General features: G+C 37.5%; 1 pseudogene; it reads left to right on the plus strand.

Annotated features, from left to right (window-relative positions):
• The first annotated feature begins 12,240 nt into the window (after nt 1–12,240).
• On the plus strand, nt 12,241–14,245 carry LOC121447201 (annotated as a pseudogene).
• The last annotated feature ends 1,052 nt before the right edge of the window (nt 14,246–15,297 follow it).

Genomic DNA, 15,297 nt, shown 5'->3' on the forward strand with positions numbered 1-15,297 from the left:
GCAGTGAGTACTTGAACTCCCTTCATTTGGCTTGTCTCTGGTCCTGTCTTCATTCCTGACGAAAATATCAAAGCTCATTGTTGTAGCTCACATGTCCATGTTTACATGATAGTCTAGATCTTCATGAGTTCCCCTCTCATAGGGTTTCACAGTACATGAGTCAGTGAAAGAAATTACCTAAATATTACACTTAGACACACCTATTGTTAAAGGGTTCCCATTGCATAGAGTCTACTCTAGACTTGAGCAGAAAGGGCTTTAGACTTCTACCTCAATCCCTGCCCTCAGTTCTCCTTCCACAAGAAGTTTCCTTGAGATTTATCTTTCATACCTTAGTGCAAACTACAGATATACTTAATATTTATATTCAGTAATCATTGATTTTTTATTCTGCAACGTAACTACCTGTTAACTTTTAATTAATTTGCTATAAGTACATATTTAAGGAAGTATTCTGGTGTTGTATTAGAAAAACATCTTAGATGAGCAGAAGAAAGCCTGACCTCAGCTTCAGATTTATTCCATAGGGAAAGGGACTAGAGGCTGGCTGAAAAGTGGAGTCATGTACGCAAGTTTTTGAAGGGCAGATGCTCCAGATGAGATGTGTCAGTGGTTGTTTAAGGAGACTGAAAAGAAATCCAAGAATGAGAGACACACTATGACAATTGATGGATATAGAACGATGATGTGATCACCAGTGAATATAGCTGTAAAAAACAGTTATGACCACTGAGGCCACTGACTGAACATAAACTCAAGAAACTTGTTAAACTAGATATCAAGGACCCCAGCGTGCAATGCAGAGGGTAGAGAGCACTGGCTTCTAACAATACCTGCTGGGACAACACTCAGACCAGGCTTCTAGACTAAATATATTGTAGTGTTTGGGGAAGAAAATATCTTCATTCTACAGGATGACCCTTCAATATCAGAACATGCACAATCTTTTATCATAGATGATACCCTCTCTGTTTCTATACATTGCAGTAAACATGTTATAAAATTAAAGTGTTGTAAAAGAAACTTTGTAAGGAAGTTTGTAAGAGTTATATCATTCGATGTAATAATCCCGATTTCTTGTTTGATACAGAGGAAAAGAGAGTTTTATAAAGCTAGAAAGATGGTCTTTCATAAATCAGGTGTTCCACAGGGATCCTGTGCTCCACCAACACCAAGACTGCACAACCATGTTAGTTACTAAGACAGGAAATGATCTTGCTGCTGTTTGTAAGAATGGTAATTTGCCTAAAATAATTCTGGAATGCCTTACCTAGTTTCTCTCTGACTGTCCAAAGGACAAAATCTCTGGTGTTTATATGTTTTCCTGTAGTTCTATCAGTAAGCTTTTAAGGCATTACACCTCAAATCGTTTAAGAAAAGAAATGTGACAGACTGTTATTCAGCAGAGCCTATAGTCAAGAGTATTTTAAAAGTCATCAATGCAATGCAGAGGGAAATCTGGTAAAAATTTTTCTCATGTTCCCAGGTAAAAGTTAAGAGTGAGATGGATAGAATAAATGAGATTCAGAGGAATCAAAACCAGTTCAAAATCTACTTCATCTCACCCAGCGCTCACACTGTACCCTTGCACACTTCAGTCTGGTACTCATGAATATGTACTAGTTGTCTGTGCTGCGGACATTGGGTGACAAGAGTTTCTATTTTGTCAGCTCAAGATTTATTCTTCATTATTGATGAAAAGGGTCCAATTACTGAAGGAATCTTCAGAATGTCAGCCAATAGCACATCATGTTGAGTCCTAAAAGAAAAGCTGGATTCTGGGGAAGAAATGAACTTGAGCAATGGATGTGTCCTCGTTGTGACATCTGTCATAAAGTCAGCTACTGTCCTGGAACTATCACACCCAGGATTCCTCTGGATCTGTATGAGAAGTTTCCATTATTATCCTTAATCCTGATAGATAACAGACATGAAGGATAGAATGTGACAAGCTGAAAGGTCCTCATGTGTTTATATCTTAAGCAAACTACTTTTAAGGTAAATAAACTCACATACTAAATTTATTTTCCTTTGCAATACAGGCTATCTTTTTTTACCATTATTATTAAACTTTGCAAGTGAAATAACCCCATGTTGTCACCCAATAAGTGCTCTTCCTAAATTAGCTAATACCTTCTCTGTTTCTGTCATCCCCAGTTTCCTGTTTAGGTACAAGGATGATGGGTGTTAGACCATAACCCCACATTCATACCAAGCACAAAGTATCAGGAGGGACTAGAAGGTCAGAGAGTAGAATGGCCTAGGTAGCCAATGAAACCTTAATTTCAATGGGTCTGTAGTGCAGACACAGTCCATTTGACAGCCTCCATGGTTTTTATTTTCTTGACCTGGGTATGGTAGATTTGTGACACAATGTCATCTATCTCAGAAAACACACATATTTAGTATTTTACATTTACATCTCTAGCAGGTTTCATTTATATATTTTGAAACATATAAATATACATTTATGTATATGCATACGCAAGTAATAACAATTAATTTAAAAAGAGACATGGATTTGAAAGAAATAACAATGAGGTATATGGGAAGACTTGGAGGGAGGAAAAGAGGGGAAAATGAATTTTTTTATTATATTATTATTATTATCATCATCTCAAAAAGAAAAACAAATAATTGAGAAGCCTATTATTAAATATTTTTATATAAAATTATGTATTTAAAATATTCCCAGTTCTCACATATTTAATGATTTCCAGACAATATATTAGGAAGAATTTTATGCTATTTTTTCATTAAAAGATATCTTTATTTTGCTATATCGTGTGTATAAATTTTGCAATGGTATCTACAGAGGTCAGAAGAGGCCATAGGATCCCATAGCACTCAAGTTTCAGTTGTCTTAAAGGTTCCATGCCAATGCTGGAAAGCATTTCCAGATCTAAGCAGGAATAATTCCTCTTTTTAAAAACTGTCCTCTCTCTCTCTCTCTCTCTCTCTCTCTCTCTCTCTCTCTCTCTGTTTATTTTATATATGACTATGCTATCAATTTTATGCCAGAAGAGGGCATCAGATCTTATTATGGATGATTGGAGCCACCAGGTAGTTGTTGGGAACTAAACTCAGAACCTCTGGAAAAGCAGTAGGTCTTAACTGCTGAGTCATCTCTCTAGCCCAAACAATGTCTCTTAATCAATGAGCCAACCCTAGGATTTATTTAATCCATATTCTTGAATTGTTTTGAATTCTCACTAGACTATGAGATATTCTACAAAATTTATTGACTACTCTTTATAATGTTTTCAGTTACCAAAGAACTTATTCAAATATTTAAAATTAAAAACATAACAACAAGGCATAACCTCTTCCCCTTTGTGCTAGTCTTTTACAACTGTTGCTCAAGCCCAGTGTTACGCTATAAAGAAATCTTCTCAGCAAACTTTTCCTTTGTGTGAATTCCAGAAACCATGGAAAAGAAGGGTCTTGATCAGAGTTTGTGTTTCTTCACATCTTAATCTAATCAAAATAATTCCTAACAAGCATTAGGCAGAACCTGAACTAAATAAAACCAATCCTCACACTTGTTCTTGGAGTTTTGTTTCATAGGTGATTCTTGAAATAAGTTCACAAACTGAGTGATTATTTTGGGTCTGAGCAGCTGGGACACAAGCCAGTCAACTCCCCCAACATACCAAAATAACCATCACAGAGGGTTGTTGTTGGTTATTTGTACACTGTGTAGAGATGTAAGGCTGTGATCGGTGTTATAAAAAAGCTGAATGGTCAATATCTGGGCAGGAGATACAGGCAGAACTTCCACCAGAGAAAGAACTCTGGGAAGGAGAAAGGCAGAGTCCCAAGTGAAACACGGAGAGGATCAAGAAGTGCAAGAAGAAAAAGAGGTGATGCCCCATGACAGCACGGAGCTTAATAGAAATGGTCTAAGTTGGAAGAACTAGTTGAGACAAGCTAAGCTAAAGGTAAAGCTTTCAAAATTTATAATAAGTTTCCATGTCATCATTTGAGGGTCAGGAATCAAAGACAGTCTGACAAGAAAGCTTGCTGCAGAGGGTGAAATTAGAAATTGAACATGAATTTAAGAATACATATAGAGGTTCAACTCAAAACATGATTAATTTTCTGGATCTTGTCAGAGCAGGAACTTATCTCTGACTCTATTGCCTGCTCTCAGAACTATTTTCCTTTCTATTGAGTTGCCTTGTGCAGCTCCACTCCACATGAAGATTTTTGCCTTGCCTTACAGTATATTTTATTTTACTTTATTTTTGTTCTGTATGGCTGTCAGCTCTTGGAGGACTGCTCTTTTCTGAAGAGGAAACCAGAGGAAAAGGGGATCAATCTGAGGGAGAGGGGATATGGAAGGGGATCTGGGAGAAGTAGAGGGAGGGAAAAGTGCGGTCAGATATTGTATAAGAATAATTTTATACAATAATAATAGAAAATATTATTTTAAAAATAATAATTTTATTATTTTTAAAGAAAATAATAGAAAATACAAAAATAATAGAAAAAGAATCTATTTTCAATAAAATTAAAAATAATGTAGATGATTAAAAAACAAACACTTGAGTGATTGAGGTAAGTTTACTTGAGTGAACACACACCCCGTAAACATTATAGCTTGGATGGAAAAATATCATGACAGTCAGTAGTCAAGAAATACCACAAAGTCACAATGCACAACAAAACTCAGGTCGGAGATTTATTGGGAGGGGGAAAAACAGTAGAAGGGCAGGCTCTTCTCGGGTGAGAAACAGCAGTAAACTGAACAGGATACAAGGCTTATACACAGTCTCTAGGAAAGGTGTGGAACTTTTCAAGGTAGAGCTTTCCAGGGTGTTGATTGGGGGATTTCATGTACAGAGATTGGACTTCTACTCTGTAGGGTGTGAGCAGGATCCTGCGATTAGGGCAGTTAGAATATTCTGTGGGTAGAACCAGGCAATTAGAGGTCCTCATGGATGGGCTTTAACTACTTCTGTGTCTCAAGGGACTTACATTGTCCCCTTTTTGTTCATTATAGAGAAACAGTCAGCACAGAAACAAGGGTAATGTTATCATTAGGATACTTGCTGTTTAATCAGATTATTGATATGTTAGAAAAACTTGATTTTCACCATTAGGGTTATGTTGGGGGAGGCGACACATTTGTATTGTGGATACTCAGACCCCAAATAATCACTCAGAAAGTATATTATTTGTAATACTGTTTGGCCAATCAGTTAAGCATATTTCTGGCTTACTTTTATATCCTAAACTAACCAATTTCTATTAATACATGTATTACAACTTGGCTGTGGTTTACCATGTATAGTTTCATTCAGCATCTGTCTCCAGCAGGACTACATGGCTTCTCTGGACTCCACCTTCTTTCTCCCAGCATTCAGTGTAGTTTTCCCTGCCCAGCTCTACTCTGTCCTATCACAGGCCAAGGCAGCTTCTTTATTCATTAACCAATAAAAGCAACACATATACAGAAGGACTTCCAACACCAAGGGTATAGTCAGGAGTTTCTGGCCTCTGGTTCTACAGCTAGGTGCCAGCAATCCAACAATAGCAACTGATTAAAAGGCTAATTAGAGATCTTTTGAATCAGTTGTTGAAGAAATCTAGTCAAGAAGTTTATAAGGCAGGATGCAACTAGTAGGATTATGAAAAGCAGAAGAAATGGAATTAAGAATAGTAGTATCCAATTTCATATTAGTTTTTCAGTGAGCCACTAGGCAGAGGCATTGAGTTGTGTCATATATTTTTGGAGATCCAGGATTGTCTTTTATTATATCTGACTGGTTGTCATAGAAGCAACATTCCACCCTGAGGAAGAGACAAAGACTAATTTTTTTCTGCTGTCAGTGAAAAATCACACCAATTTTGTAGCCCTTATGGTGGCCTAGTGAGTCTATTTGGTCCCATGGGTTAAGAATGGTCTTGACCAACCACTGAAGATCTTGGAGGAACTCAGAAGAAAACCAATGGTAAATAATTAGGGAAGTAGTCTGTCCTGGGTTTTTGGCACCAAAACGTCAGTGTTAGAGCTCTGGAGGGAAGGATTTCCTAGCCATCAGAAATGAAACTGTACCTACAGCTTAGATGTAGCCTGGTTGTCAGAAGCCAGGCTGTACTTGGAGGTGTTATAGCTCTTAAGGGAAAGATAACCTGAGTGTCAGAAGCCATGCTATACTTGTGTTACAGCTCTGGAGGGAAAGGTATCCTGGCTTTCAGAATCCAGGCTGCACCTATATATTTGAAAGGAAAGGTATCCTCATTGGTGGAAGTCAGGTTATCCCTGTAGGTGTTACAACTCTGAAGCATAGGAAAAGTAAACAATGTGAGGAGCTCCATAGTGACACTTACTTACTTACCCAGTAAAAGGGAGAGGCAATTGGTTATATCATGTAGAGGAGAAAATAGCTAAAGAAAAAGTATCTTAGTAAGTAGAACTGTACAGGTGATGAGGCCCTGAAGAGTGTTATAGGAAGTATGCCCACTTGGTAGGAAACATAAAAGGTGGAGAAGATTCTTTCATAGATAAGAGAGTCAAGACCTCTGAAACTATGGGGGGAGAGTGGGTATTGGGTATAGTTGTGTTTTTCTTTCTCATTTTTAGGTTGATAAATGTGAATTCCAGTAGTATGACAGCCTAGGTACAGAGTCAGGCTTCAGGAGACCACTCACACAAACGGAGTATAGTTTAGACTGACTAAACTCATGTGTTAGGATTGACATCATTAATTATAAAAATTTTTATGACTATGCTTCAAGCAAAACATTTATTAAATAACCAAAAAAGCAACACATAGACACTCTCCCATCCTTTATATTTGCATTCTCTTTCATTCTCCATCATACTTAGGATTCCCTCAAATCTTTGGAGCAATTAAATTAATTTCATTATGACCCAGAATATAATGGGTATAACTCCTACTTGAAGGGGTTATCTGTGTTGGCTGTCTGAACAACTTCTTAGTAGCCTTTGGTTTCAATGAAACCCAAAAGCCATTCACGGGCAGGGTCACCCTTCTTAATTATTTGAAATATTACCCTTGAGTAAAATTTTATGATTTTTCAATGTGAAAATTACTGAAAGCGTTTTTTTAGACTTGGACAAGTGTAAGTTTACTCACTCTCTCATTTCCACGAGAATTAAATGATAACGTAAGGATGCCACTGTTGAAAGGCTCTTGGCTACTTTCTGATAAGAGTTAATTAAAACTTCACTGACTTAGCTTGTGTCCTTGTCACTGTTGCCCTAGTAATTATATAATTTGGATATGAATAGTTCATTTGCAATGGCAAAGTCAGGCAAACTAGGAGATTAAAAAAAAAAAAACCTGTGTAAACGTTTTAAATGAGATCTTTAAAATGTCACTTATTTATGCATGAACTCCTAAGAACACTGAGGAACAAAACCACAGCATTTTCCTGAGTGATTTGGCACATTTTTAATTGCCAAAAAAAAGGATGTGACTATAAACAACGGGAATCGCCTCTGTTCTTCACCTGATTTCAAGCAGAGAATATTACCATCTTAAAAAAAAAACAGCACAATTAATATACAACTAAAGAAATAAATCAATCTGGTTTCGGAAAGAACAGAAGACATTGTGGTTAAATAATTAAATCTACTTCAATATTTTATTATAGATACATGTTGTTTTTATAATTAATTGCTATCAAAATAAGGAAAATAGCTTCAAAAGAAAAACAAAAGAAATTGAAAATACAGATGAAAATATTCAACTGTAATGGATGTTCATTTCTTAAGAAATAAAAATTCTAAATGTTATTTAAATATTAATCTATTTAAATGTAACATTGTTATTAATTGACATCAAAATATATTATTAAGCATATATGCAATGAGCCCAGGTATCTTTTTATGTATCTGTAATTTGAAATGTTATTCATAAATTAAGATTTTTTTTCATAAACATATTAATATAACTACGAGGATGCTTTGATTTCTACCAATAAGAATCTGCTTCAAAGCAAAATTGTTCTTTCAAGAGAAGCACTAGAAATATATATCAGCAAAACAAAATAAGTACCACAAATATTATCTGCCTTAAAAATAAAAAGATTTACAGAGTGACCCTTCATATCATAATAAATATCCCACTGCTTTCTTCTATAATTTGCCTTTGGAAAGACTTATAATGGAACGTGCCTTGCCAGCAAAAAAATATACTAACATGTTGCTTTAGGCGGATGCTGGCCCAGATGGATGGGAAGATTTATGGTGTGCTCCGGCCAAGCGTTCAGACGTTACTGTCTTACAGATGAGTAAACATCCATAACAAACAAGTCGCCAGCCTTGTATTTCAGTGTAGCAGATCATGAGACACCATCTGCCCACTGCAGTGATTTGCCAAGACTACAGCCCGGCACACTGTTCCATTTTACAATGTTTAACAAGGAAATGACAACATTTCTTACAGGATTTCATTATTTGTCTGCTGATTCTGAAATAAGCAGGGACACAAATACTTTAAGAAGACCAATTAAATGAATGATAGATGTCATGGCTAATGTAGGGAAGTAAAATAATGCTTTCTTGTGATTTACATGTAAATAAGGTAAGTATAGGTGAAACCTACTTTTTTAATTCAACTTTATTTTTATTGTAGTTTTTAAAAATGTGTTTATTTATTTATTACTTGTTTGTGAATGCACACTGTCTCTCCGTGTGTAGGCAAAATAGAATATTGAATCTCTTATAGCTGGAGATACGAGCATTTCCAGAATGCCTCTGTTTATTACATGACTGCTGGGATGGGGGCTCCAACCCTCATGATTGAATAACAAGTACTTTAAACCACTGATCCCTCTCTCCAGCCTCTTTCTTGAGTGATATTGAGTTCATAGAGAAAAGGATCCCCAAGTAGAAAGAATTCATACAATCCTCCACTGTCCTAGGATTTCACTGTTCTAAATAAAACATTTAGAAGAAGGAATATAATGAACTCTTCATTTTATTCTTTTTAAATCCTGATATGTATCTCTATTGTACCTTTAAACGTATCTTCATGTCCTAGTTGCTGTTGTGGTTTGCAAGTAATACATCTGGGTAGAATTAGTGACTGCTTTTCTCTCTTTAACAACTTGTATATCAACAATGGAGCTATTCCATAGGGTAGAGGTTTCCGAGTCAGTTACATATTGATTCCTTGAAGGATCATGTTGGAAGTCTGTGATGTTTTAACAATAAGGACTTCCCTGCGATTTCTGGAGGGTACACAAAAGCAACAGCAATAGCCTATTTTTTTATTTTATTTTTTGTGGGTGATCTGTCCTGAGCTCCCTTTCTAGTGTGAGTAGGCAAGTGAGTTGCATTTCCCTCAGGAAAGCATACATTTGGGACTTTTGATATATTTAATGTTGTGGGGTTGTTTAGGTGGATGGATTGCTTTTTGTTTTTGTCTTTTCAGTAACTAACTGAAATATTATTATTATTATTATTATTATTATATAAAATACATCAATATTCTTCTGATGTATTTTTTCAAATTATTTTCTTAGGTATTTGAGAATTTCATTCAACATCACTTTGAGTGAGGTAACCCAGACCCAGAAAGACATTATCAGCCGGGCGGTGGTGGCGCATGCCTTTAATCCCAGCACTTGGGAGGCAGAGGCAGGCGAATCTCTGTGAGTTCGAGACCAGCCTGGTCTACAAGAGCTAGTTCCAGGACAGGCTCCAAAACCACAGAGAAACCCTGTCTCGAAAAACCAAAAAAAAAAAAAAAAAAGACATTATCACATGTACTCACTCATAAGTGGTTATTAAACATAAAGCAAAGAAAACCATTCTCCAAATCACAATCCCAGAGAACCTAGACAGCAATGATGACCCTACATGGGAAGTAGAAAAAGACAAGATCTTTTGAGCATGGGGACCTTAGGAGCATGGGGACCTTGGGAGAGGGTTAAAGATGAGGGAGAGGGTTCATGAGGGAGAGAGTTCAAAAGGCAGGGAGGGGAGCAGAGAAATATAAAGAGCTCAATAAAAATCCATGAAAAAGAAAGTGAAATAGTTTTATTGGTAGTTGTTGTATTGCAAAATAAAATGTCTATAGATAATGAAAAAAGAAATATCTACTTTAAAATAAATTTTACACAGAATCAGTCATATACCCATAAACCAATGGTGTTATGTAGGCTAAGAGGGAAGAAAGGGGATCAAAGGTTTGAACCAGCTGTGAATATTCAAGATCTATCTCTCCCCTATGAGAAGAGGGCAAAGCAGTCCTCATTTTAAACAGAACATTCAGCAGTTACTTTTTCATTTCATATACACATGATTTACACATCTTATAACAACATTTTAATCATAAATACACGAGTTTCTGATTTTTGTGTATTTCTGGTGAATTACCTCATCGCAGGGGACCACAGCAATTAGGTATGGTCCTAAGCGGGCTACTTGAGACACCCACACCAAACTGTCAGTTGGAACCCAAACATACACAATGGTGAAGGGGTATTATTTATTTTGCCTGTGGTTTCTGGACTCACAACATGTGGTTGTCACAGCAATTTCTTTAGAGTTATATATTCAAAAATTTAATAAATGTAAGATTAGAATATTGAAATGGGAGACAATGGGGCAGAAAGTGTTAGCCAAAATAAGAAAGAATAAAGCCACAGGGAAATTTATCATTTTATAACTCATTAAAAAGCATTGAGGTAGGTTTGAAGGGTCATAACTTATATAGCTATGTAATTCAAACCATAGATGCAATAGGACACTAAACATAAGCCTTGGTGATAAGTTTAAAGCAAATCAACTGTTAGGGCTCTGCAAAATAGTACAGGCTATTGTCATTCTTCCTGGTTGCCTACCAGAATTAGATGATGTCAGATTTCTGTTGCTATGACAGAACCCTCAAAAATAAAAACAGCATAGAGAAAGACAGCTTTTGTTTTACTACAGGTAAAATTCATTAAACAGAGAAGTCAGGGTGTGGAACTTCTTTAAAATCACCAAGAAGGCCTGGAAGCTTGAGACCCAGCATTGACTGGTGTGTAGACCACTGGTGTGTGATGATCCCGAAACATGTCCCTAACAGCTTTGCCTCAGCGATGTTTTCTGATACTAATCACAGGTAAGTTTTCAGAGCTAACCAGCACTGATTGACCCAGTAAACAACTGGATATAAAGTAAAGGATTCACTCTGCGGTTTATGGATTCTTATTAACTGTAACTGATTTTCCAGCTCTCCTTTACCAGAAACCAAAGACTCTCAATTCAAAATATCCTAGGAATGGCCCCAGTAGCACCCATTCCTACTCAAAGTTCACAAACCAGTTCTTCATCTTTTGCATGTCTCTCAACACACTTACTTTCTAAGTCACCACAGGACAACTCTGCATACTAATAGCTTTCCCAGCACAGAGGTCCAAATACTTCTACACCCCTCTCCCAAACTGGCTTGGTTCTGTCATAGCAATAGCACGCTCTCTGGTACCGCTTACTTCCCTGCTTCGTTCTCTACTTTTGTAGCAAACGAGAGCATGTGAAGCAGTCAGGGAGGAAAGATGTATTTACTCTTACATTTCACAGTCCATCCTTAGGTGAAGGCAGAGCAGAGCAGAAATTGAAACAGGGCACTCAAAGGCAAGAAGCGAAGCATGTACCTTAGTGGAATAGGGCTTAATCTGTCTCTTTTCTTTTAATGAATAAAAAAATTGAAAAATCAAACGAGTGTTTTATAGATAAAACTTTATAAAGATAGTTTATTAACAAATCATCAAAGAAAAGAAAACCAGGAATAAATTATTATTATGAAGATTCATTTTTATGCTATCATTTAAAGACTTTTTTTAAAAAATTATTTTGGTTTTCAAATGAAAGATCAGCTACCATAACATGAGTAGGAAACATAAGCTTGTCCTTATTTGTCCAAATCCTGATTCTTTTGCAAACTGAGAGCTAAAATTGTATGTCAACAATTCCAGGCTGTTTATATAACACCCTAAGAACTGAATGCAAAGGATTACTCACTGGCAAGCCCTGTGCCCCTCAGTTTCTCACTATGGATTCCAATGTCTCTGTCACCCTCAGCTGTTCCTTTCCACTCCCTTCCCTTTATTTAATTGGGAAAATTAGCATCTCATTAATTACAATGACTTAGATGCTCTAGACTTTTATTTCTATGCACAGTAAGAAAACATCCACACAATGGTTCCTTTCAGTCGCTGTCAACATATTTAAGAACTGTAAAGAAGCTCATTGAACGCGGCGCCAGCTTTGGGGAAAATCGGTGCGGTGTCCTCGCCAGCACAGCCGGGCCTACACGCGAGCAACCATGTCTAAGGGACCTGCAGTCGGTATTGATCTTGGCACCACCTACTCGTGTGTGGGCGTCTTCCAGCACGGGAAGGTGGAGATTATTGCCAATGACCAGGGTAACCGAACGACACCAAGCTATGTGGCTTTTACTGACACTGAACGATTGATTGGGGATGCTGCGAAGAATCAGGTTGCGATGAACCCCACCAACACAGTTTTTGATGCCAAACGTCTGATCGGACGTAGGTTTGATGATGCTGTTGTACAGTCTGACATGAAGCACTGGCCCTTCATGGTGGTGAACGATGCATGCAGGCCCAAGGTCCAAGTAGAGTACAAAGGAGAGACAAAAAGCTTCTACCCAGAGGAGGTGTTCTCTATGGTTCTGACTAAGATGAAGGAGATTGCAGAAGCTTATCTGGGGAAGACGGTTACCAATGCTGTGGTCACAGTGCCAGCCTACTTCAATGATTCCCAGCGGCAGGCAACAAAAATGCTGGAACTATTGCTGGCCTCAATGTCCTTCGAATTATCAATGAGCCGACTGCTGCTGCTATTGCCTATGGGCTAGATAAGAAGGTTGGAGCTGAAAGGAATGTGCTGATCTTTGACTTGGGAGGTGGTACTTTTGATGTGTCCATCCTCACAATTGAGGATGGAATTTTTGAAGGCAAATCAACAGCTGGAGACACCCACTTGGGTGGAGAAGACTTTGACAACAGGATGGTCAACCATTTCATTGCTGAGTTTAAACGAAAGCACAAGAAGGACATCAGTGAGAACAAGAGAGCTGTCAGGCGTCTGCGTACTGCCTGTGAACGGGCAAAGCACACCCTCTCCTCCAGCACCCAGGCCAGTATTGAGATTGATTCTCTCTATGAGGGAATCGACTTCTATACCTCCATTACCCGTGCTCGATTTGAAGAATTAAATGCTGACCTGTTCCGGGGCACTCTGGACCCTGTAGAAAAGGCTCTTCGAGATGCCAAACTAGACAAGTCTCAGATCCATGATATTGTCCTGGTGGGTGGTTCTACCGGAATCCCCAAGATTCAGAAGCTTCTGCAGGACTTCTTCAATGGAAAAGAGCTGAACAAGAGCATTAACCCTGATGAAGCTGTTGCTTATGGTGCAGCTGTCCAGGCAGCTATTCTATCTGGAGACAAGTCTGAGAATGTTCAGGATTTGCTGCTCTTGGATGTCACTCCTCTTTCCCTTGGTATTGAAACTGCTGGTGGAGGCATGACTGTTCTCATCAAGCGTAATACCACCATCCCTACCAAGCAGACTCAGACTTTTACCACCTACTCTGATAATCAGCCGGGTGTGTTCATTCAGGTGTATGAAGGTGAACGAGCCATGACCAAGGATAACAACCTGCTTGGAAAGTTTGAACTTACAGGCATCCCTCCAGCACCCCGTGGTGTTCCCCAGATTGAAGTCACTTTTGACATCGATGCCAATGGCATCCTCAATGTTTCTGCTGTAGATAAGAGCACAGGCAAGGAGAACAAGATCACCATCACCAATGACAAGGGATGCTTGAGCAAGGAGGATATTGAGCGCATGGTCCAGGAAGCTGAGAAATACAAAGCTGAAGATGAAAAGCAGAGAGATAAGGTTTCCTCCAAGAATTCCCTGGAGTCTTACGCTTTCAACATGAAAGCAACAGTTGAAGATGAGAAACTTCAAGGAAAGATCAATGATGAGGACAAACAGAAGATCCTAGACAAGTGCAACGAGATCATCAGTCGGCTGGATAGGAACCAGAATGCAGAGAAGGAAGAATTTGAACACCAGCAGAAGGAACTGGAGAAAGTCTGCAACCCTATCATTACCAAGCTGTACCAGACTGCTGGTGGGATGCCTGGAGGAATGCCTGGTGGCTTCCCTGGTGGAGGAGCTCCTCCATCTGGTGGTGCTTCTTCAGGGCCCACCATTGACGAGGTGGATTAAGTCAATCCAAGTAGAGGGGTAGCATTGTTCCATAGGAAACATTTGAAGGACCCAAATTTAGCAAGTTACAGGGCAGTTTCAAATTCAAACTGCTACAATAAATTTATTGGGCATTCTCAATACTTGAACATAGAACGTGTGTGCACAGACAGTGAAGTAAGTATTGCACTTTATAAGCACTGTGTCCTAAGTGGAAAATGCAATGTCTATAATAAAACAGGTGGAAAATGGAATGTCTAATAAAAATATTTAAATTGGCACCAAAAAAAAGAACTGTAAAGAAAGTAAATAATCTCTATTATAATGCTGAGCAGAATGGAATAAAATATGAAGCTCTCTAAAGGCTGAAAGAATGACAGTTGTTATTGACAAATAAGTTATAATACCAAAGGGCACAATATTTTAGAATAAAAAGCAAGGAAAAAACATTGAACAGCAGGTTTGCCATGTTCTAATCTTTTTTATTTTGTAACATTGGTTTAGAATGTACGATGTAAGCTAAGTATTTGCTTCATGAGATCTTTTCCTAGATGATCCTAGATTTCCTTTTCTACACTGAAAAATGTCTGTACACCCTACCATAAAGGGAATCAATAATTTAAGATTGCCCATTTTTTAAAGTGAAAGAGTTTTGCAAACTAATAAATGACTTCATCAAGCAATAAATACATGAGGATTCACTACAGTAAGAATTTAAAGTATAAAATGTTAAAAATACAATTTCCACAACAGTATATTGATTCTTTAAATTAAATGTCTAGCTTGCTTCAAGGGAACCATAAATAAAATATTTTTAAAGTCTTAAATATCAATATTCATTTAGTTATATTGATCAGTTGTCACTATATAGTTCTTAACTTAGCATACTTGATATTATGTTTTATTTCCAGATTTAAATTTATCTTCCTATTAATTTGAAGAATTGCCTTTATTGTATACAGAAAAAATGCCTCTGTATTTTCTAAAATAATGACAATTTATGTTTTTCAGATCTTAATAGTGATGTAAATATCATATGTAGTATGATAACTACTTTATCGTAATGCATTATAAATAACATTTAATCC

Source organism: Microtus oregoni, unplaced genomic scaffold, assembly GCF_018167655.1.
Source record: "Microtus oregoni isolate MIOR12 unplaced genomic scaffold, Mior012 000000F_ref0000247, whole genome shotgun sequence".
Lineage (NCBI taxonomy): Eukaryota > Metazoa > Chordata > Mammalia > Rodentia > Cricetidae > Microtus > Microtus oregoni.